We start from the raw sequence: 22209 nt of genomic DNA on the forward strand, positions 1-22209 counted from the left end.
GTTAAACATAAGGGCCTAAAAATGAAGTTTCACGAGTGGTACGCAGAAAAGGCTAGAGGACCTTCTAGGGAAAAAAAAAAAGGTCACTCTGGGCTAGGGTTGGTCAAAAAAGCTTTCAAGAGGAGGAATTGGGCTTTGGGCTAGACCTCAAATGATGGATAAGATTTGGAAAGGTAGAATAAGGAGGGCATTATTGAGACAGCTAGGTGGTATAGTAAGCAAAACATTAGCATTAGAATTGTGAAGACCAGGGTTCAAATCCTACCTTTAAAACTTACTAGCTATGATTCTCCTGACTTTGCTTGTGATTCTAGACCAGTGGTCCTCAAACTTTTTAAATAGGGGGTCAGTTCACTGTCCCTCAGACTGTGGGAGGACCGGACTATAGTAAAAACAAAAGCTCACACTGTGTCTCCGCCCCTCAGCCCCTTTGCCATAACCCGGCAGGCCACATAAACGTCCTCAGTGGGCCGCATCTGGCCCGAAGGCTGTAGTTTGAGAACCCCTGATCTAGACTTTTGCCCTTCAGTTGCCATTTCAAGATGGAACATCTCTGTGACCCTGAAAGTTCCTCTGTTTTTGGAAGAAGCCCAGGCTGGCCATTCTTCATTCTTCTGTTGGCTTTGCTTCTGACTCCCTGGCCTTCAAGATCATGTCCCTTTGGGTCATGTATGTTTATAGGAAGTAGGGAAGCAGCAAATAAACACAAAGAAAGTAGGAATGATAAAGCAGACAGACTACTGGGGAAGTCAGCAAAGAAAAGGATCACTAGATACTAATTATTTCATAATGGTAAAGTTTCAGGCATGAAGGCAGAACATAAAAAGAGGTAACTTTGGAGCTTCTCAAATCCCCTCCAGGAGGCTGAAGCTTAGGAGAAGTTGTGAATATAAACTCTCCTTACTTATATGTTGACATCCATGATCATGCTAAAGCCATCCACACAGGGAAAAGCAAGTGGATGACAAATTCACATGTCAAGTCAAGTTAACAAGCATTTATTAATCGTTTAGCATGTCCCAGGCACTGTGCTTGGGATACTAAAACAAACAAAAAGACATATAGTTCCTACCCTCAGGAAACTTGCATTCTAATGGTAGAAAACTACATATAAAGGGAAGCTGGAAAATCGAAGTGAAAGTAGAGAGGCACTCCCCGAGGGCTGTAATTGGACCTGAAAAGTAATGAAGGAGTGAACATGGCTAGTCTGGGGACCCTTTCTTAAAAATGAACGTTCCACTCTTTCCCTGTTGCCACTGAGTGGAGCAGGAGGCAAAGGCTCCAGGGTGTTTTCAAGATTTAGCTTCACCTGCAAACCACTGCCATGGCTGGGGAAGGCATTGCTTTTAGAGGTGTAATGGACATTAACACTGCTCTACAAGAAGTGCTGAAGATCAAACTCATCCATAATGGATGGCTCATGGAATTTGTGAAGCCCATCTTTGTGTTCTCACTTCCAACTGTGATGCATGTAAAGTTGGTTGAGACTCTGTGTGCTGAACACCAAATCAACTTGATCAAGGTTGATGACAACAAGAAGCTGAATGAATGGGTAGGGCTCTGTAAAATTGACACCCATAAAGTGGTTGGCTGCAGTTGCATTGTTGTTAAGGACTATGGCAAGGAATCTCAGGCTAAAGATATCATGGAAGAATATTTAAATGCAAGAAATGAGTAAATAAAATCTTTGGTCTGAAAAAAATGAATTTTCCAAGTAGAAATGACCAAAGGAAGGTGGTGCAGGTGAAGAGGAATCTTTTCAGAACAAGAAGACTGCTGGAATATGGTGGCAAAAAAAAGTAGTTCCCAGGTTATGAAGGCTGCTTGGAAATGATGAAAAGAAGTCAGAAGAAGGCCAGGAAGAAATTAGGAAAAAAGATAGCTGACCCAGGGCTCTTCCTTAAGATGAAGGTTCATATTACACAAATTGCTACATGCAGAAGAATGGATAGCCCATAGAGCTAGTTAGATCATCAGTAACTCTCTTGGACGGGTATTGCAGAAGGTCAATAAACTAGGCCCAGACTGGAAGGCAAGGAGGAGATGAAGCTGGATTGAACTTAGAAAATTGTAGAGCACTTTCAATGAGCTCAAGCTTTTCTCTGACATAAAATCCCCTCTTTACTCTCCACTAGACTCTTTCCTATCAACATTCTCCTAGCTAGAATTCACGGAATACTACAGACCTGCCAAAAGGCAGGTAGCCCAAAGAGCTACACCTATGACTTGCATAAAAGATCAGTGAAAGATCAGAGATTTAGAACTTGGAAATCATTTTAGGGGCAGAGAGTTGGTGCAGTGGATCGAGCACCAGCCCTGAAGTCAGGAGGACTTGAGTTCAAATCTGGCCTCAGACACTTAACACTTCTTAGCTCTGTGACCCTGGGCAAATCACTTAACCCCAATTGCCTCAGCAAAAAAAAAAAAAGAAAGAAAGAAAGAAAAGAAAAGAAAAGAAAAGAAAAGAAAAGAAAAGAAAAGAAAAGAAAAGAAAAGAAAAGAAAAGAAAAGAAAAGAAAAGAAAAGAAAAGAAAAGAAAAGAAAAGAAAAGAAAAGAAAAGAAAAGAAAAGAAAAGAAAAGAAAAGAAAAGAAAAGAAAAGAAAAGAAAAGAAAAGAAAAGAAAAGAAAAGAAAAGAAAAGGGAAGGAAGGAAGGAAGGAAGGAAGGAAGGAAGGAAGGAAGGAAGGAAGGAAGGAAGGAAGGAAGGAAAGGAAGGAAGGAAAGGAAGGAAGGAAGGAAAGGAAGGAAGGAAAGAAAAAAATCATCTTAATCAACCTCATTTGCACAGAAAGAGAAGCTAAGACCTAAATAGGTGAAGTAACCTGACCAAGGTCACAGTTTGTTATTAGCAAAGCCATACTAGATGTCATCAAGCACATGCATGACCAGGAAGGGATTTGGGTGAATTTCCAGAGTGAGGATTAATATATAAACCACTGGATGGACCACAAAACATCAAAAGAACTAGAAGAGGACCTCTAGTATATTGGCAATCCCACCAAGAATGACATGGATGAGTTGAACTGGATAGGGAGGAATAGATAGATTGGGATGTGCCCCAGTGGAAGCAGTGCCCAAATAGGTAAGACGATCAGGTACTGTAGTATAGAAGTATTCATTTACCCACGGCAAGCCAAGGGATGAGGTGAGACAGAGCCGAGGCCCCGTTGCCTGGCAGATGGACTTTGAGCAAATCCTTTGCTTTAGGGAACCAGACTTTGTCTAGTTTATCCTAAATCTTAGTTTCCACATGACCTCGCTGGCCATGTGGCCAGTGGTATCTGCTATGGAAATGAGGCCTACTGCACGTCTCGGGAGAGTGCCTGCCCATCACATGCTAATGACTTGCAATTACAATGGCCCCTGCACCCCATCTGAACTCATAGCTGAGCTCTAAAAACCTCTAGTCACATCTTAATCCCAGCTCACTGCCTGCCCTGCAGCCCCACGCAATGTTTTATGGAATCTAAATTAAAGGCTGCTTTGGAACTCTTAATTGTAAAGCATTAACTTCATTTTTTAATGACCAAGAACAAATTTAGCATCTGGACACTGGGACATTGCTTAGGCTGTTGTGGGGAGGGGGGGTGTTTAAGCCTATAATCTTACTTTCAATCCATACTCTATAATTTCCTAGAATGATGGTTTTGACAGTAAAATGCCTCTGTAGTCACCAGCCTCTGGGTCTCATTTATCTCTGCATTAGGGGCCTGGTGACAGATTTCGACAAAGGACTATGCTGGACCTATGTTCTCCCTAGTGAGAAACAGACATGGGCAGGGGGGGCGGGGAGTGGCGCGCAAAAGAGAACACAAATCTGAGTGAGACCCAAACATCAACATCCCTCTCATCTAGGGCTGGAGCAGCTTCAAAAGACATTGGCCAAGAATGAATACTTTCTTCTGAAACCCTGCTCCTTTAGTAGCTTAATACCAGGCCCCAAGAGCCAAGGTGCTATTGAAGCCTATCTATCCTTAAGGTTCCCATATCTTTGGGAATGTCAGGAGGAGCTGTCCACAGCTGAACTGAGCTGAGCCAGTTGTGTTCACTGGGACTAACTTAAAGTATGTGAGGTCACACCAAAATAGTCCACTGAGTCACAGAATCACAAAATCACAGAATTTGGAGTCAGAAGGGAACTCAGGAGCCATGCAATCTAACCTATATCTAAAAGGAATCCCCATGACTTACCTGATGACCTCTTCTTGAAGCTCTCCAAGGAAGAGGAATCTATGACCTTCCACAGCAGTTCATTCCACTTTGGGATGGCTTCCATCATTAGAAAGTGTTGACTTCTTTGTAATTTTTACCTCCGTGTCTTAGTTCTAGCCTGTGGATTCAAGCAGAACATGGTAGTCCTTTGAATACTTGAGTAGATCATGTGGTACCTTCTCTTCTCCAACCTAAACCAGTGCCTGAGCATGACTGGGCGTGGCAAAGGGCTGAACTCAACACCAGAAAGTGTGTATTTGAATTCCAATGCAGATATTTGCCTGACTAATTTTTATCACAAACTCTCTGAGCCTCAATTTCTCCATCTGTAAAATGGGGATAATACTCACATTATTTACTTCACAGGGATATTGTGAAAATGCAATTTATAAACCTTAAAGGCTGGCATTTAAGTAGACATTGAATAGATATTACTATAGTGGAAAGAATGAGGCAAAAGTTCCCATTCTGCTACTAACTAGCTATATGACCTTGGATAAGTCAATTTCCCTCTGGGTGCCTCAGTTTCCTTGATCATAAAATAAGGAAGTAAAACTAGATAATTTTTAGGTACCTTCAAACTCTATCTTTCTATGAGCTTATAGAAAGACATAGGCAGAGGTAGTTGTCTATTCGAGACGATTTTGAAAGCCTTCTTCCCAAGGCCATAGACTTCCTCACCACCTTCCAATGGTACCTGACATCTCCACCATTTGAGTCTATGCTTCCTGAGAGGGGCACACATTGGTTCTTAACTGGTTACAACACATGGAGCAGATTCATTTATCAGCACAGCTCACCAGTGCCCTCAAGAGGCCCTGAGAAAGTATGAGGCATGAGCCAGGGAAAGCTGAGAATGGAGAAAGGGCTGAAGCAGAGTTGCTTGGGACACTTGGCAGGAGGGCAGACTCAGGACCAGGAAGGATGCTATGGTGGAGAACCTGGGACCCTCTGGGGAAAATCAAGGCCATGACAAATATCACCCACTTTGCAGCAGCTCACTGGTTTGGCCTAATAGTCATTGGCTAGACCAAGTCTCTAGACAATTCTAATTGAGGGATAATGAGTTGTTCCTTGCTCCTGTAAGGATAGGCAGGGGCCCCATTCTCTCATAGATTAATAGTTTGCCTAGACAACACAATATAGTAGAAAGGAGTTTGGGATATTGGAGCATATAGACTTTCCCAGCAAGTGCCTAAGGCAGGATTTGAACTCAGATCCTCCTGATTCCAGGGCTTCTCTCTCTATGCCATCTAATTGCCCCAGGACACTATTTTTAAAGCAATTAACAATTGAAGGCAATGTTAAATTCCAGTTAGATTAACGATAGAGATGTATTTTTTTCCCAACCAAGGTCATAGACCCCTTGAAATGTATCCATGCACCCCTTGGTTGTAGATCTCCATTAAGAGCCCTTGCTCTATGGTCTCTTTTTTAGAAACCTCATTATCTTCAGTCCTGCACCAATTGACTCTTCAAAATTCCAAGCATCTCAGATTCAACATGTTTTTTTGTTTGTTTGTTTTGTTTTGTTTTTGAGGCAATTGGGGTTAAGTGACTTGCCCAGGGTCACACAGCCAGAAAGTGTTAAGTGTCTGAGACCAGATTTGAAGTCAGGTTCTCCTGACTTCAGGGCTGGTGCTCTATCCACTGCGCCACCTGGCTGCCCCCAACATGTTCTAAACAGAACTCATTTCCTTTCCTCCAAAACTCTTGCTTCTTTCAAACTTTCCTATTTCTGTCAAAGGTACTACTTTCCAGTCACTTAGATTCACAACCTCAGTCCCATCTTTCTCTCTTCATTCTCACTTGCCTCATAGGGATCCAATCAGTTGCCAAGTCTTGCCTTCAGATCCCCACATTTCCTATCTGTTGCCTTCTCTTCACCCAGACAGATTATACCCTAGTTCTGGCCCTCATCACCTCCTAATTACCTCCTAATTGGTCTCCCTCCCACAAATTTCTTCCTATCCTAATCTATTACAGCTGCCAAAATTATTTCCCTAAAGCTCCGATCTGACCATATCATGCAGCTACTCAATAAACTCGGTTAGTTCCCTATTAAGTCATCTTTTTGGCACTGAAAGTAATGGAAGACTAGACCCAGACAATCTTTCCAGGCTTATTAAACACTCTGGGGGCCAAACTGGCGTTCGTATTATTCCTCATCGGTGGCACCCCATTTCTAATCCCCATGCTTTTGCAATGTCAGTCTTCCCTGCATAGAAAGCACTCCCTCACCCTCTTAGAATCCCTAGTTTCCTTCAAAATTTGCTCAAGCACAAACTTCTACATGAGACTAAAATGGCAGGGGCAGCTAGGTGGCGCAGTGGATAGAGCACCAGCCTTGAATTCAGGAGGACCCGAGTTCAAATCTAGTCTCAGACACTTAATACTTCCTAGCTGTGTGACCCTGGGCAAGTCACTTAACCTCAGCCTCAAAAAAAAAAAAAAAAAAAAAAAAAAAAAGAGAGAGAGAGAGAGACTAAAATGGCAGGGGGAGAGGGGTGGTGATGGATGTCATTTGGAAACAAAGCTCTGGCTGAGAGTCAGAAGAGCAAATGCTGACCTTCTTCAGCACTGGGCCCTGTCCAAGGTGGAACTGTGAGTCAGAGAGAAGTAAAAGTCTCTGGGATGGAAAAGGAAAAAATGCAGATTTTATGGAGGTTGGATCAATGAGGTCTTTTAAAAGGGAAAATGGCCATTTAGTTTCCTTTCACCCAGAAGTATAAAAGGTCCAGGGCAGGAAGAGTTAAAGTCAAGTGAAAGCTTTTCCTTTGTCTCTCTCACTACCCTTAGGGAAATGCTTTCTTGCCAGTTTGCTGGGTTGATTTGAGGCGAGTAGTATTCTTTTAATCTTGTCTCTTTTTTAATGGATTCTTTTAATTCTTAGGAAGGAAAGTTGGCTTTAATTGTGTTTTATGTTCCACCAGCACTTGCTGCATTGAAAGCCCTGCACCTACTTAAAGCACTGCCTTCTATAAAAGAGGTACCACTGCAAGGGAGAAATTTCTTTTAACCCTGTGAGTGAGCACAACTGCTTTCTCTGTCCTTAGATGGATAAACAAAGCCTGTAGCAGATCTGAAGCCTGGGGAACCTGATTGCTGCTGTGAGGGAGGGGGAGTACTAGGACTCTGCTGGGGGAGGAGCGAGAAGTGGTGATAATATGGTGAGGGAGAAGAGGATACCAGATATAGAAATCCCCAAATTCCACCAGGTAGGGCCAAATGAGCCACGTAATGGAGAAGTCCTTAAAGTGTAACTAAGCCATTTGTATCAGGAGTGAGGCTCTGACACCAGTTACCTAAGAGAAATCAATCCTCCAGAAAATGTGCTGAAGGGAGGGACGGAATCCACTAGGATCATGAGAGTGAAACAGAATGAAGTGAAAACAAAGGTAAATGCATCAATATAATGTACCTTTTTTTAAAAAAAAAGAATGAAGCCAAAAGTAAAATCATTTTTAAAACCCTTCTGCAAAACTCTTATTGGGGAAATGTCCAAAGGCTAAAACCCAATTGAGAGAGAAGTTTCTACTGCAGTAAAGGCCACAGGCTTTCCGAGTTAATGAAAATACCTTATTTTAAAATGCTGAACGTGCCAGCTCCCGTGATGCTTCTGAAGAAATGGGAATAATTGTAGGATGTTTCTAATATACAGGAAATACCACTAAGATTCCTTGATAGAATAAGAGTCCTAACAGCTGGTGAGACAGTGGAGTCAGGAAGACCCAAAGTCAAATCCAACCTCAGATTTTTTACTAGCTACATGACCCTGGCTAAGTCACTTAATGGCTGGCTGCCTCAGTTTCCTCTTTGGTAAAGTACAAGTAATAACAACACTTACTTCTTAGAATTGTTATGAAGAATAAATGAGATAACTGTCAAGTGCTAAGGACATAGTAAGCATTATATAAATGCTTAGTTCCTCCCCATGGCCACCCCTCAACTAACTCACAAGGCACTTATGGGAGAAGGCCACCATTGATGTGAATCATGAAATCAACTTATTCTCTCTCTTTTCTAGGAAATGCTAAAATGCTCATCCCAGAGCTCAGTTTTCCACTGTCTTATTACCATGGTTAAGGCAACCTGGATGAGCCCCAACTGCCTTGAATAGCATCTTTAAGATATCCACGATGGGAACTCAGGATTTCCCAGACCTCCTATGTTAGTATCTCCCTGGCAATCTCAACATCTCAAGCTACATCCTTGTTCCCACCTTTATTTCCCTCCTCCCCTGAGAAACCCCCAAAGTTATTTTTCCCCTATAAATGATGGGCTCACAATGAGAAGTGTCAGTAAGTCTTTTTCAGGACTAAACTTGCTATGAGGTTCTTTTCCCCTCTTCATAGTGTGGTCCTTTTAATGGTGATTTTCTCCTTACAAAACTAATTTTGGTTAGTCTACGGATTTAACCTGCCAACCAATGGCATACTCAGGTCTCATGGCACATATTCCTTTAATGGATTCTTCTAAACTCCTTTCCTTGGTAACCCTCCTGCTCTCCCAAATCCATTTCATATTTACCACTCCAGACGCCTAGTTTACCTTTTCATTTTGTATGTAACTTCTCCTTAAAAATGTCTCTTTTGGCAAAGAGAAAGACTGTTACAAATTTGTCACTTATCACACACTTGTAACTCATCACCATTAATGGATAGAAAAGGTCAGGTAGTCCTGAAAGGCTGATCGAAGAGAGGGGGAGAGAGAGAGAGAGAGGGAGAGAGGGAGAGAGGGAGAGAGGGAGAGAGGGAGAGAGGGAGAGAGGGAGAGAGGGAGAGAGGGAGAGAGGGAGAGAGGGAGAGAGGGAGAGAGGGAGAGAGGGAGAGAGGGAGAGAGGGAGAGAGGGAGAGAGGGAGAGAGGGAGAGAGGGAGAGAGGGAGAGAGGGAGAGAGGGAGAGAGGGAGAGAGGGAGAGGGAGAGGGAGAGGGAGAGGGAGAGGGAGAGGGAGAGAGAGAGAGAGAGAGAGAGAGAGAGAGAGAGAGAGAGAGAGAGAGAGAGAGAGAGAGAGAGAGAGAGAGAGAGAGAGAGAGAAGACAGGAAAAGGGAGGGATAAAGATTCAGAATATTAGCATCCTCTTCCCTCTACCCATCCCCCTAATCACCTCTAGCTCTGAGATTGGTAATCAAATCAACACTGCCGTTCACAAAAAGGACATACCAAATGATCTTGCCCTACGGTTCCACTCACCATTTTGTGTCATCCAAGACCAGAGTTCTCCTCCTGGCTACTACTCTACTACATATGTTGTCTACCCCTAGCAAAATGTAAACTTCTTGAGGACAATGACTCTCTCGCTTTTGATATTTGTATCCCCAAGGCATAATGAGCACCTAGAAGATGCTTTTTCATTTATCCATCCACTCTTCTAGAATTTGCTGAAGTCATCTGTGCCCATTAAACTTTTTTCTGGCTCACTTTTGAGGGGCAATATTCCCAACTGTTCCACCCCAGACCTGTGAAGAAACTATTCTTTTTTTATTATTAATTTTATAATTATAATTTTTGACAGTACATATGCATGGGTAATTTTTTTACAGCATTATCCCTTGTATTCACTTCTTTTCCGAATTTTCCCCTCCCTTCCTCTACCCCCTCCCCTAGATGACAGGCAATCCCATACATGTTAAATGTGTTACAGTATATCCTAGATACAATATATGTGTAGAAACTATTCTTTGGAGATGCTCTGGAAGAGGGTCTTCCTTCCTTCTCTTCTCTACCAGCATTGGCTGAAGTCATTTGTGCCCCATTCAGATTCTTTTGGGGGCGAGCAATATTCCCAATTGTTCCAGTCTCAGACCAGTGGAGAGATTGTTCTTAGGGGCTCTGAAAGAGGTTCTTCCTTCCTTCTCCTCTTCCAAAGTGGCCGTCTGTTAGCAGGGGTTCTCAAACTATGGCCCGAGGGCCAGATGTGGCCCAATGAGGACATTTATGTGGCCCACCGGGTTATGGAAAATGGGCTGAGGGGCGAAGACAGAGTGTGAGCTTTTGTTTTTACTATAGTCCGGCCCTCCAACAGTCTGAGGGACAGGGAACTGGCCCCCTAGTTAAAAAGTTTGAGGACCACTGTGTTAGAGACTGCAGTTTCTAACAAGATTTATACCTGATGAACCCAGCTAGTCCATCCAGCTGATTACAATTTTATGTTATGCAATATCAGGTGCCCAAGGGCCCTGTTGGCCCAGGAATTTCTAATTAGAGTCTGCTGAGATTGACATTCTGTTACCTGCTGGATTGCATGTATCCGAATAACCTTGAAGTATTGACAGAACAAACTGGGAATTGGGACACATGGAAAGAATTCTGTTCCTATTTTTTTTTAAATTCAGAATGGAGGAATACAAGGTAGTCTAGCCCGAGTTGAATAATCAAACAGCAAATGAGTTGCTTGGACATTTATTGAATGCTTATTGTGTGCAAGGTACAACTATCAACTATCAGAACACAGAAATTAGAAGGAATCTCAGGAGCCTTACAGGCAAACTCTTGTGTAACAAGAATCTTTTTGTAGCATACCAGACAAATGGGAATCCTGAGTAACAGCTTAGCATCTCCTAGGACAGCCCAGACCATCGTGGGACAGCTTCCATTGCCAGGAAATATATTTTTACCTTGAACTTAATTGTTACTCTCTCTTATTTCTGCCCACTGTTCCTGTATCTACCTTCTAGGATTAAGCATGAACAATTGAATCCCTCTCCCAGATGAGAGTCCTTTAAATACTAGAATGCAGTTAACCATCTCATTGGAGAACATAGTCTATGAGCAGCTCCATAACCTAAGAAATCTGAATAGAAAAGGAATCTGGTTATGTTGTCTCAAATGTCTCCTTTTTTAACCATTTTTTTTCAAACATAGATATCATCAGTTACTCTGCACACGAGGGGCTGGATAAGCAAGAAAATGTGATTGATCCTTAGAGTCTCTGAGCTTGCCAGGGATCAAGTTTGAAAGGGCCCTCTCTGGGGGAAGAGTACTAAAACTGTTCTTCCATCAACTTCCCATTCAGTTTAAGGTAGATCTCAGTCACATGGTTATCCAGCTTTTTGAAAAGGAAGGGCACTCCCACAGGTTACTTGTAAAAATATGGAACACTTCATGAATTTGTGCGTCACTCTTGTGCAGGAATCATGCTAATCTTCTTAGTATCATTCTAATTTTAGTATATATGCTGCCAAAGCAAGAACTTTTAATAGTATTTGAAATTAATTAATTTAATTAATTAGTTCCTTTGAAATTCAGGAAGTCCAGGAACCAGAAGGGAGAACACTCAGGATCGAGTCAAAAGCAGAAACAATTTTGTCATGGAGTTAGCACAGAAAACCAGGACAGAAGGAGGAAATAAGTGAAGTCAAAAATATATCATAAACTTGACACAGAATCAGGATATAGTAGTGAGTGGGACTTTAGGTATCTGGATATTGACTGGAGATGTCTCTGTGTCTCTATCTTCTTGGTTGGATTTTCTAATAGAAATCTGTTGTTGGGGGAGTGGAGATGGTGAGAACCTTGAAGAGGAAATGACTATCTTAGAATCTTAGATCTTAGAATCAGGGATAAAGAGAAACCAAAAAGCTGAGAATAAACTAACATTTATCTTAGAACTTAAGAAACCACATACGGGGCAGCTAGGTGGCACAGTGGATAGAGCACCAGCCTTGAATTCAGGAGGACCTGAGTTCAAATTTGACCTCAGACACTTAACACTTCCTAGCTGTGTGACCCTGGGCAAGTCACTTAACCCCAGCCTCAGGGGGGAAAAAAAAAAGATACCACATATCAAGGTATTTGGAGGAAGGTTAGGTAGGATCCTATAAAATAAAATTCTACAGATAAAGTGAGCCAGAAGGATGAGAAGATAAAGAATGAAATATTGAAGACTTAAAGAGAAACCAATTTTGATCAGCAAAAAGCAGGGTGCTTTCTAAAGTAGGGGGACTTAACTTTTTATGTCATGAATCCCTTTGGCATCTGATAAAACCTACAAATCCTTTCACAGAGCAGTGATTTCAGACAATTGAAGGAAATGCTAAATTTCAATGGAATTTTAGTGAAAATTAAAATATTATTTTTGCCCATCCAAGATTCACTGCAATCTATCCATAGATCTCTGGTTTAAAAAAATCCATATAGGCTTGACCATTGACCAATTTTTCATTTCTGCATTTGGCAGGTATTCCTTCCCTCTCCCTCCTGTTTTTCCCCACTAGAAAATGAAAGAAAAACAAAATCTTGTTAACAAATATTTATGTTTGAGCAAAACAAATGCCTACAGTGGCTATGCCCCAAAAATATTCCATAATCTACAGCCTTTCAATCAGTCAGTACACATTTATTAAGCACCTACTATGTGCCAGGTACTGTGCTAACCCTCAATTCATCACTCCTGTCAGGAGGTAGATAGCCATCTTCATCCATGGTCCTTGACGAGTCTGGTCATCAGCTTGCACTGATCAGAGTTTTTGAGTCTTTTGAAGTTGTTTCTTTACAATGTTGTTATTGTAGACATTGTTCTCCTGGTTCCACTCACTTTATTCTGCATCAGGTCAGACAAGTCTCCCAAGGTTTGCCTAAAACTATCCCTTTTGTCATTTCTTATGATACAATAATATTCCATTGCATTTATATATATATTGAGCAAATTATATATATATATATATAATTTGCTCAATCATTCCCTAATTGTTGACCATACCTTTGCTTTCCAGTTCTAGGTAGGTGGCAGACTGGATAATGTGCCCACTTTGGAGTCAGAACTTTTGAGTTCAAATTTATCTGTACGATCCTGAGCAAGTCACTTAAGCCCGTTTGCCTCTCTTGACTTGTCTGTAAAACGAAATGGACAAGGAAGTGACAAACCTCTCCAGTATCTTTGTCAAGAAAAGTAAGTCATGACTACAATAATCCAACTACTACGTCAAAAAGAACTACTCAATTTCCCCCCCAAAAAATGTTTCCCTCTTTGATCTCTTGGAATATAGTCCTAGTAATGGCATTTCTATTTCAAAGAATATGTACAGTTTAAGAACTTTTGGGGTGGGAAAACAAATTGCTTTCAACAATTTGATTGATGGGGTCAGTATACAGCTTCACTGATAACTTATTAGTTTATATGTTTTCTTGAAGCATCTCCAGCATTTGTCATTTTCCCTCTTTTGGGTCAGTTTTGCCAATCTGATGGGTATGAGGTAGACTATCAGAATTGCTTTAATTTGCCTTTCTCCAATTATAAGCAACTTGAAGTATTTTTTAAATGGCTGAGAATAACTTCAATTTATTCCTTAGAGAACTGCCTGTTCATATGTCTTCACCAGTTATCAATTGGGAAATGGTTTAATCTTAGAAATTTGAACCAGCTCCATATATATATATCGTTATATACATATTGGAAATGAGACCTTTGTCAGAGAAACTTGCAGCCAAGATTTTTCCCCCAATTAACTGTTTTCTTTCTAATTTTAAGTGCTTTTTATTTGTGCAAAAACATTTTATGTGATAAAAATCATTCATTTTCTCTTCTGTGATCTTCTCTATTTTATATCTGATCCTGAAGTTTTCTTTTATCCAGAGATCTGAAAGGTAATTTCTTCTTTGTTCTTCTAATTTGTTTAAAATGTATTGATAGAGTTTTAAAGACATCTATTAAAGATAAAAGCAGAGGCAAATAATGGAGGATAAACAGTAAGTCAGGACAGTCTTCCAAGGATCATGGTAGGAGCCAAAAGCTCAAAATAAGGGAAATGAGGAAAACTGATGATAACAAAGTGTTTGTAAAAATAAGAGTAGGCTCAAAACCGAGCGCATTACAAATGTTATTTCTTTTAATTGAGGTAGATGTTTTTATTATCTCCATTTTACAGAGGAAGAAACTGACACAAACAGGTTAAGAGCCTTATCTAGAATCATACAACTAGTGAGTGCTTTAAGGCTGGATTTGAACTCGAATGTATCCTGATTCCACACTCTATCCACCATACCATGTATCTATCTCTAGAGGACATTCAAAGACTTTCACTCATGATGGATGAAACGATGATAAATTATGGTCGAAAGACGTTGGAGCTGTTCATCGCCATTTCCTTTGCCAAGGAGAACAACCTCTGGACTGGTCACGACAGAATACAAATTATTTTATTGGGTTGCTAGCCAAAATAAATGAGAAAATAGGAGAGCCCCTAACTGCCTTTCTAAAGTTCCAGACCCCTGAACAAGATGAAATATACCATAGGGTGCTAAAAATGGATTCAGAAATGGAGTGGGCTGCCTCTAGAGACAGCAGGTTTGTTTTCATTGAAAGGAAGCCTTCAAGCTAAGGTTGGACAAGACTGTAGGGGGAGGGGGGGGTCTTGTTTAATCACAGGTTGGCCTGTGAAACCCCTGTGAATTCAGATTCTGGAATCCTCTAGGTTCTTCAAGTTCTGGCATTCTAATGTGATACATTTTTAGGGCTCTTTCGGTTCTGACACTCCATCACCTACAGAAGGAAAAGAAAAGGAGATGCTGGGAGCCAAGCTTCAGTCTAAAAGTCCTCAAAGTCTTAACGGGACATGGACATTGAAAGCAAGGGGCCATGAAAAGAGCAGTGAAGACTTAATGCACCTTCTAATGTCCCCTCAAGCCATCTCTGAGTCTATACAAGGGTTCATCTTTACAAGAACCCATTTTGGTCCTTAGTAGGCAAGAATTGCTGCTGAATCTTAGGCACTATTTTCTTGGCTGAGCTGAAGATATGGAGATCACGGGTGCATAGGTCCAAAGAGAGACAGTTCTAGTGCCATTAAAAAAGGGGAATAGAACACACACATTCATGCATGGGCAGTATTTTCCAAATAGAATTAAGGGGCGAGAATCTATAGGGAAAAGGGCTCGATTTTCCATGACAAAGAGTTATTAAGAAAAAGGGGGAGTGACATTTCCATTATTTAGAAGCCTGACAGACCCCGCAGGTGATACTTTGCTTCCCTGAAGTCCAGAGATTAATTCAAAGCCCTCAATTCTGCTTTGCAGATATCAGCAATACCAGGTGAGACTAGAATCCTTGGGCATTTCCTTCTTGCCTTATTAAGCTGGAACAAGAGCCTTGAGCAGTTTTCCTCCAATACCTGAAAACATTTCTATAAAAAATACATCAACTCTTAATTAATTCCAGTGACAGATTTTAGCTTTCTCTATTCAGATGCTGTGCCTGGTGCCATGTAGTAGAGGGGAGCCTTCTGGTGTGTTTCCTCTGTTGTGTTGTGCTATGAGACGGGACGGGCTTGGCTCCTCACTAGAGCAGTTGTAGCCAGTCAGGACTACTGAGAGAGGAAGAGAAGTGGAACAGAGGCTAGGCTAGAACAGCATATGGGACTGGCAACAGAGAATATTTTAATTTTTAATAATTAATAAATAATTAATTTTAATTGATTTTAATGGCAATATTTTAACATGATTTGATATCAACATGATTCTTGATATCTGAAAGTCACATCTTCGTCTCCCACCAGTCAGCAGGAAATTTATTTCATGCTAAGTCATGTGCAAGTTCTGATGAAATTTAAGGTGAGACACATATGACAATGGTAACTGCTATTCCTCTTGATGGCCCTAGGGAGATGCTATTCGCAGACTTCCTCCAGGAGTATCATCACCTCATTCAGCTCCATTTACAAGTATGGCACAAGTATGAGCCCAGGGAATCTTCCCTCCTCTCCAGCTCACTGTACCCACCCAACGTAAATTGGGAACTTTAGTATCTGATACTCTCCCCATCCCTCCTGGAGGAGTAACCCTGGGCATTTTAGTGCTGTGGCCTTCCCCCGAGCAATACTACACAAGCAGGTAAGATTACACTGGACTCTACAGGGAGGGTTGATTATAGGTGAGTACTATTAGTGTACTAATATCTTTATGGATTCTGATAGGAGATCTGTTTGTTTCCCTTAACCTGTGCAAGTACATTGGCTTACAAAGATCAAAGTCTGAAGAGAGGTTTATTTATAGGTTCAGGAAAATGAAAAGGACTCATGACCCATAGTAGTCACTTATAAGCAATGCTGCCCTAGAGTCCCGTACAGTTACCGTCATTTAGAGTATTACCTTGGGGAGGACTATAGCATGAATACACAGAGTGTCATTCCTCCAGATTCAATCAATGAAAAAAATCTTATCGAACACTTTCTCTAGGCCAGGCATCATGATAAGTACTGGAGATGCAAAAGAGAAGTAGTGGGTGAGAGCCCAATTTGCTCAGCAACTCTTTTTCTGCAGCTCATATCTTCAATAGTTTTCAAGGAGCTTACTGCCTGTGGCTTCTCCTTGCAAATCCATTCACCATCATGCTTTGCTTTGTCTAAGGCCATCTTTCCTGTGGTTCTTCTCAGTCGCCTCCTATGCCTGTACTTCTCGATAGCCTTCAGATTGGCTGTTGTTCACTTCCCTGGCCATCCCTCCTCTTTATGTGATTTGTTCTCCTATTAAGGTAAATACACTGATCCAGGCAGTCCACACTCTCCTCTCCTTGACTGACCACTTATAAACACTAGTGTCTAGTCTACCCAATTCCATGCTTTCTTATACATATTTAGAAGGAGAACAGGGTATAATGGAATCAGTGTTGCACTAGCACGTATGTGAAATATGGCAAGTCACTCTCTAATCTGTAACATAGTTTTCTCATTAAAATAGTGATAGCAACTTCACACCACTCAGATTGGCTAAGATGACAGGAAAAAGGCAATGATAGATATTGGAAGGGATGTGGAAAAACTGGGATACTGATACATTATTGGTGGAGTTGTAAACGGATCCAACCATTCTGGAGAGCAATTTGGAACTAAGCCCAAAAGGTTATAAAACTGAATATATACCCTTTGATCCAGCAGTGTCTCTACTAAGTATATATCCCAAAGAGAACAAAAAAGTGAAAAGGAACAATATGAACAAAAAGGTTTGTGGTGACAAGGTACTGGAAAGTGAGTGGATGCCCCTCAGCTGGGGATGACTGAATAACTTATAGTGTGTAAATGTAACAGAATATTATTGTGCTACAAGAAATGATGAGCAGGCCGATTTCAGAAAAGCCTGGAAAAACCTACATGAACTGATGCTGAGTGAGTGAGCAAAACCATGACAACACTGTATACACAGTAACAACAAGATTATGTGATGATCAGCTGTGATGGACTTGGCTCTTTTCAATAATGAGATGATTCAAGGCAATTCCAATAGATGGAAAGAGCCATCTGCATCTAGAGAGAGAACTAAGGAGACTGATTGTGGATCAAAGCATAGGATTTTCACCTTTTTGTTGTTGTTTGCTTGTTTTTACCTTTCTTACAGTTTTTTCCTCTTTTAATCTGATTTTTCTTGTGCAGCACAATGAATATTGAAATATATTTAGAAGAATTGCACATGTTTAATTTATATTGAATTGCTTGCTGTCTAGGGGGAAAGGGGAAAAAGAGAGAGGGGAAAAATTTGGAACACAAGGTTTTTTTTTTTTTTTTTTTTTTTTTTTTTTAATATCACCACAAACACATCAAATATTTTATTTCTTTGAAAAGTTTACATACAGTCACTGGCAGTCAATGTAATACAAAAAGTGCAGAGCAAAACATTCATCAGTGGTGAAAAAAGAGGATCAAATTCAAAGCAATAAAACTTAAAAAAACAAATATTTAAGGCAAGAGTATTGGTAAATTAATGAATATAAACCTGATTTTTGCATAGTTTAACATGACACCCATGTCATTTTAGAATAAACCATTAGTTTAATGACTCAAAAATTAGCTATTCCTAAGATACAGATAAAGATATCCTAAAGATAAAATAATATGGTATCTCAAAGTCATAATTAAGAATTTTTTTAAAGAAGACAGATTGTATACTTTATTGCAATGTTTCTTTATGCCTTTAGAAAAAGTATATTCATTAGTACAGAAAATTTGTTCAAAAATGCACATTAAGTGATAATTTTCTTCATAGGAAAAAAATGACAAAGACATATATATAGTAACATAAAAATTTGAATTGCTTATTTTCTGTTTCAGAAACAAATAGTGGTTAAACTCAATTTTTGAGGACACATAAATAGTACTCTAGAGGAGTGATCTATGTAAAACCTACTTGATGACGGACAATGTAGAACTTTAAATCTCCATTACTTATGAACAAAAACAAAACATTATCAAATTCTGTACATTAGTTCCATTTTATTTCATTATTTTATGAGACAGGTGACATAACAAATCCTATAAATGTAATAGTTGTATTCCAATTAAATTAAGAAAGCTCAATTTCCTTTTTTTTTTGGAAGGCTTAATAAACAGTTAGCCAGATCAGGCTGAAATAAAAGAATGTTGTATTAACATGATCACTTATTCAAAGAATACTTTTCTTTCTGATAATCTGCTGCCAGTTTTCTTTGGTTTTAACTTATATGTGGTGAACTGTATGAATTTAATACCTCCTCTTAATGAGCATTTCAAAAATATTTCTGATCATGTGATAATTATTGTTCACACTGCCTTAAAATCCTTTATATATTTTTTTAAATAATCATCTTTGGGATACTGATAGACATTCAATGTCTACATTTATAAAAATATTTCATATCTCTAAGCCATAAAACAAGTTAAAGTGCAATATTTTCATATACTAATAACTTTTTCTGGGACAGGCATATACGGTTTTCCTCAATGTATGAATTACATTCAACATGGAAAAGAAAATATAAACCACTCTAGAAGCTAATGCTGCAATTTATCCCATACCCATTATATTACAAAGAGAAAAAAAATATCAAAAGAAAAACATAGGCTAAAAAAATGTGATTTTCTTAATAGGAAAAAATTCTTGTCAATTTTCATTTCACAGATGATTTTTGGAACACAAGGTTTTGCAAAGGTGAATATTGCAAACTATCTTTGCTTGTATTTGGAAAAATAAAAAAAACTATTATAGAATTTTTTTAAAATCCTACATTAACGCAAAAAAAAATTAAGTAGGTATACCACAAGTACTGGCTGCCCCAGCAGGTGAGCATGAAAAAGCTATAGAAATAGGACTATAGAAATAACACTGGTGTCCAGTTCTTCTCACTTAGCTTTTGAGGCATGAATAGCTTGGAGTGGTTGTATTTTATGCATACATGGAGGCTGTCAGTTCAAATACAGTGAGATTGGCAAGCTTTGCCTCCTACTAATCCTTAGAGAGAACTTCTGACCTTGATTGATGAATCTGATAACTTCAAGTAAATTTTAAATGGTAGTTTTGTTGTATTTTCTTTTGAGATCAGAAAATGTTTCTGAGCGTGATCGAACTAGAAAGAGGGGGAAAAGAGAAAGGGTCTTTTTTTTATAAACTTCTCTTAGAGTGGATGGGCCAAAGGAACCTCCAGCACCCAGTAAACAGCACTCTTTCTGTAGGTAGGCCTCTATACAAGTCATTCATAGCATTATGAGATCATACTATTTAATGATTGGAAGGACATTAGAGATAATTCAGATCAACTTTTTTGTTTTACAGATGGAGAAACTGAGGCCCAGAGAAATAAAATGATTTTTCCAAAGATCTTCTGAGATCATGTAGCTCCATCCTCTTATTGTACAGAGGAGGAAACTGAGGTCCAGGGACCTCAAAGTCCTACAGGTAGCAAGGGGTAGGGGGCAGAGGTCAAGATTCACAACAAGGATCCTACAACTCCAAATCCATCACTCCCTCCATAATCCCATGCTGGGAAAATTGCAAAGAAACTCTCTAAAACAACCTAAGACAAACCTTGTTTATGCCTTCCTTACCAAGGTTAATGTAGGGAAGCAGTAGCTCAACCGTACTCCCTATTGCATCATGGGAGCCATTCCCATAGCAGTTTAAGCAAATTTCCAAGAAGATAGATCATCTCGATTTAAAGAAATGATAGAGATGATAGTGACCAGTGTCTATCTTGGCCAGCCTCTTACGCAGAAATTCTCAAACTGAAGCCCACAGGGACCCCCTCTCTCGCCCAGCCCTCCCCTCTATAAGCTCCCAAGGGCTCTAGGGATAGATTTCAGGGAGTCTGAATTTGGATGGAAAAACTAATTAAATGTTTATTCTCTCCCTTCTTCCATCCCCTAACTGCACCTGAATTTCAGGGCTTTATAAAGCTGATTTTGAGAGGAGGGCCATGGATTTCCCCAGACTCTGCATTACATGTCTCTGGCACGGAAAAGGTTAAGAATCTGTGGACCAAAAAAAAAAATCCCTGGGCAAGATGAAGCTTGATGTCATCCTCAGCCAATGGCTCCCACCTCTGCATCATCAACACACTCGGCTTCAAGAGCTATTCAGAGCACTCACTTCATTGGGAGGCTGCATAGCTGAGTGGAAAGACATTTAGCTGCCAGCCAGAAAACCAAGGGTTCTAGCCCTGGTTCCTCCCCTCTGCGGTGGGTGCTCCATTCCTTTTTTTTTTCCTCCCTCAAATCACCCCCAGACCCCCCCCCACTCCCACTTCTCTATTGTCAACAGATGAATTATCCATTTCCTGCTGAGCTGCAGGTCCGATGCTGCCTCTTTCTGTCATGCTGGGGCAAATCAATTCATTTTGGGGTCCCTTGGCCTCCCCAGTACTAAAAGGAAAAGGGGGGCTTCCACTAAGTAGCCCCTATTTCCAGTCCTAGGTCTAAGAACTTCGCTGTGACCCTGATTGAGTCTTAAGTGAGGAAAATGACTTAATTTCCTCCCTTGTAAAATGAAGAGATTGGACTCTATTTTCACTGAGGTCCCAGCTGTAGACCTAGGCATCTATATGTGATCTTAGGTGACTCATTTTGCCTCCCTGGGGCTCAGTTTCCCATTCTGTAAAGCAAGAATTGGGAAGTTTGAATCAGATGGTCACTTCCTATCTATGGGTCTCAGTTCCCTCTTCTGTAAACAGAGAGGATGGGACTTGCTGTCCACTGAGGTCCTACATTTAGGTATCTATAAATGATCTTGAATAAGTCATTTCCCCCCTGAGGCACATTTTGCTTCCCTCTAAAATAAGTGGCATAGAATATATAATCTCTGAGGGCATATCTACCTGTCCCTGTGTGAACTTGAATAAGTAATTTCTCCTCCTTGAGGCTCAGTTGTTTTCCTCTGTAAAATGAGGGAGTTGGACTGAATGCGCTCTAGGAGCCCTTCTAGCTCTGGACCTGCATTTCCATGTGTGATCTGGAATATCTCATTTCCCTTCCCTAGGCCTCAGTTTCCTATTTTGCAAAATGAGGTTGAATTACATCAGGGGTTCTTAACCGGGGGTTCCACAGACTACCTCCTACCTAATCGTTCATGAATAAATTTCAGGAGCTCTTTGATTCTGAATGGGAAAAATTCCCTATCTCCATGGTTACCAGAATTTCTTTCAAATCCTTATAAAGCTTGTTCTGACAGGGGGTCCATGATTTCCCCAGACTCTACGTTACATGTCTCCGGCATGGAAAGGGTTAAGAATCTGTGGGCAAAAAAAAATAAAAAATCCCTGGGTGAGATGAGGCTTGATGTCATCTTCAGCCAATGGCTCCCCCTCCGCATCATCAACAGACTTTGCTCTAAAGCCTACTTGGAGCTCTTGATTCTCTGAGAGGCGGTATGGCCGAGTAGAAAGAGAGCTGGCTTCGATGCCAGAGAACCGAGGGTTCGAACCCCCGGTTCCTCCGCTCTACTACTCGCATACCGTGGGGCCTTGAGCAAGCTCCTTGACCTCCCGGGTGCTCCTTTTGTTTTGTATTTTTCCCTCCTCCCTCAAATCACCCCCAAACCCCTGACCCCCACTTCTTTATTGTCAACAGATGAATTGTCAATTTCCTGATGGGCTGCGGGACCGATGCTGCCTCTTTCTGTCATCCTGGGGCAACTCAATTTATTTTGGGGTCTCTCAGCCTCCCCAGTACTAAAAAGGGGGGCTTCCACTAAGTAGCCCCTATATCCAGTCCTAGGTCTAAGAACTTTGCTGTGACCCTGAATTTTCCTTTCACTGTCACTTT

The 22209-nt window shown here is 40.6% G+C and overlaps 1 non-coding gene and 1 pseudogene across 1 annotated transcript; one reads left to right on the forward strand and one right to left on the reverse strand.

The window, feature by feature from the left end:
* Positions 1-1324: 1324 nt before the first annotated feature.
* Positions 1325-1678, forward strand: LOC141549039 (small ribosomal subunit protein eS12-like; annotated as a pseudogene).
* Positions 1679-11299: 9621 nt separating this feature from the next.
* On the reverse strand, positions 11300-11402 carry LOC141549267 (U6 spliceosomal RNA). The gene has a single exon (XR_012484303.1). It is a non-coding gene; the product is annotated as a U6 spliceosomal RNA (small nuclear RNA).
* Between the last annotated feature and the right edge of the window lie 10807 nt (positions 11403-22209).

This window comes from Sminthopsis crassicaudata, chromosome X, assembly GCF_048593235.1.
Source record: "Sminthopsis crassicaudata isolate SCR6 chromosome X, ASM4859323v1, whole genome shotgun sequence".
NCBI lineage: Eukaryota > Metazoa > Chordata > Mammalia > Dasyuromorphia > Dasyuridae > Sminthopsis > Sminthopsis crassicaudata.